General features: G+C 25.4%; 1 pseudogene; it reads right to left on the bottom strand.

Annotated features, from left to right (window-relative positions):
- Nucleotides 1-3205, bottom strand: part of LOC107625408 — a 39895-nt pseudogene that overhangs the window by 19170 nt on the left and 17520 nt on the right.

Raw genomic sequence — 3205 nt, forward strand, 5'->3', positions numbered from 1 at the left:
ACTCTGACTCAATGAGACATTTTTCGAAGATTTCAGTTGGATTGAATTTCTGCAATAAAAATGTGAGTTTCTCAATTAGGAATAATTTAGGAAAATATCCTTAGTTAATTAATTGATCATGTAGTCGAATGCATCCTAGTTTTGTTTACCTCTACCCAATGATATGTTCTTCGAGGCTCCCAAACACAAAAACCACCATTCTTGCTCTGTAGTTGAAATTAACAGATATATCAAAATTGCATCTAATAATTACGAGTCTAACTATTAAATAGGTTTTTCTGTAACCTGAACCAATAACAAAACCCTTTAACAAGTTTAAGTATTAGCAAAACTTATACAATAATGGTCAAATCAAATTATATCAAGATTAAGAACAAAAAATAATTTAATTTAGAATCTAAACATGAAACATGAAACATGAAACATGAAACATGGAATAGAAAAAAAACATACTTGCAGGGAAAGAAGAATATTCACAGCATCGTAGAATCTTCTTGAGTCCATCTTTTCTCCAACTAGATTACTTGGCATCATCGACAACAGAAGTGCAGCCTGTTTAATTTTAGTAGCAACCAAATATCAAAGTTGGATAGCAAAAAGTAAAAAGGAGCCACATACATGTGTCATGTGTGAGTGTGACATATATATATACTGCAACAAAAATTATTTTTAATGATAAATTTTGTGGCAATAACAAAATGATTTTTATATGGAGAATTCTATATGACTATACGGTGATTATATAAATATTATTAAAATTATAATTATATTTTTTAATTTTGATAATATTTTTTTAAAATATTTTTAAATAACAAAAAATATTATTTTAATTTTAATAACATTTAAACAAAAATGAATAAAAAATAGAAGGGTAGAGAACTATTGAATCACTTAAAAAAAATTAAGCAATTTTGACGGCCACTGAAAATAATTATTTTGACAAAATGTTTTACTGTTAGAAAATGATTTAAGAATATTTACTACTATTAAAAGAAAAATATTTACACTATTAGAAAAAAATATTTACTACTGTTAAAAAATGATTTAAGAATATTTTGACAGACACTTAACTTTAAATAAATTCTTTACACCATTAAAAAAAGAAATCGTTTTTAGTGTTTATTCATTTTGTTTTTGTTAGTATTAAAAAGAGTGCTAATATATATTTATCGGCAATTAGATATTAATTTTTTTATACTTTGTCACTAAAAATTTTAGTAATAATTAATAATTGTCGATAAAATTCTTTTTAATAGCCGCAAAAAATATATAATTACTATCATTTTTACAATATCTTCTAATTTGATTGGCTAAAGACTAATAAATCGTGAATCGAAACTTCATTTAAAAATTGCTACTCGTTCAATCCAAGTTGAACCACCAAGTTGGTTTAACGAACTTATACTTGATGTGAAGAAAAATTATTACTTCGATATATACTTTATCACACCGCATTTTCTCTCTTTTAAATTTTACTTCATTAATAATAACTTAACACCATAAGCAATTATCTACCCATTTGTTTAAACAAATAAAAACTAAATTATTTTAACTTCTATTTTTTTTTCAAAGTGCAAATAAACACAAAATATAGTGCCCTAATCGAAGTACATATATAGATTTTTCTAAAGCAAGCACTTTTTCTCCTCCTATATAATCGCATCCAAAATGTGCCCATAGTTTATATCTCTCCGATCCTTCATTTATTAATTTGGGTAAAATATATTTTGCGTTTAAGATTCTTCTTATAAAAAATATTAAGAACAATATTAAAATAAATTAAATGTTAGATATATTTTTAAAATTTTTTGAAAATATTAAAAAAATATTTTACCCTATTAATTTAAATTGATCTCATGAAATTGAAATTGGCTTTCCAAAATGCTATCTAATTGGTCCTTCAGTTCATCACCAACACCAAAAGATCAAGTTGATGTTCTTTATGAACAATGAGATATTAACAACGTGTGGTTTTAATTACAAGTTTTCAGATTTACTATATCTACGTTAAAGACTAACATATAGTAGTGTTGGCTCAAACGTCACACATGCGCGTACACATACAAATTTTAATATCAATGAATAATAATGTAATCCAAAATATATTAAGTAGATAATTATTTAATGTTGATCATCAATAAGACACACCTAATTATTTGTCGGTGTTATGGTATATTCCGGTGAACTAACCTTTAGCCCTTCGGCGGTGCAATCGGAGACTTGCAAACCATGATCCAGCATAGAGAATGGCCACGCCCCTTTTGAAATATGCCTATGCATTGCGCTGAAGTCACCAGGGGGATCTTCACAAATCTATTAAGATAGTTTATTTATTTATACTCCTGTTAATTAATAATTATAGTACATTTAACCAAGTTAAAACTCTAAACATATTAGAATCATTTTAGTATAATTTTGTTATAGCAGTGATTATGATAATTATAATGCTTTAAAAAGTGTTGTTAAAAATTAATAAAGTGATATTTTTTATTTTAAAAAATAAAAATGTTATTAAAATATAAAAAATATCATAGTCCCTAACGTTTTAAAACTGACTCAATGTTATCCTGCCGTTAGGAATCCGTTAACAGAATTGACAGCGGGACAAAATTGAGACGATTTTGAAACGTTAGGGACTTAAATAGGACGAAAACGCTAGGGATAAAAATGATACATAGAAATAAATTTTAATTTTATCCTTCAATAATATCAATTTTTTACTATACATAGTATTCAATTATTTTTTTAATCACATCTAAATAAATTACACTTAATCACATTACTTTCATTTTAAAAGATAAAATTAAATTAAAATTTATTTTTATGTATTGTTTTTGTCCCTAACGTTTTCGTCCTATTTAAGTCCCAAACGTTTCAAAATCGTCTCAATTTTGTCCTACCGTCAATTCTGTTAACGGATCCCTAACAGCAGGACAACATTGAGTCAATTTTAAAACGTTAAGGACTTAAATAGGACGATTGAAACGTTAGGAACAACTTTGGGACTTACCCCAAACGTTGGGGACAAAAACGATACTTTACACTTCATATTATTACAGTTATATATACATATAGAGAGAGAAAAAATAAATTTTTTATATAAAAATATGAGAATATAATTATTATTATTATTATTATTATTATTATTATTATTATTATTATTATATTGAATTTAATAGTCAAAATTAAATCTGATTTAAAACAA

The sequence above is a fragment of the Arachis ipaensis genome, chromosome B02, assembly GCF_000816755.2.
Source record: "Arachis ipaensis cultivar K30076 chromosome B02, Araip1.1, whole genome shotgun sequence".
Taxonomy (NCBI): domain Eukaryota; kingdom Viridiplantae; phylum Streptophyta; class Magnoliopsida; order Fabales; family Fabaceae; genus Arachis; species Arachis ipaensis.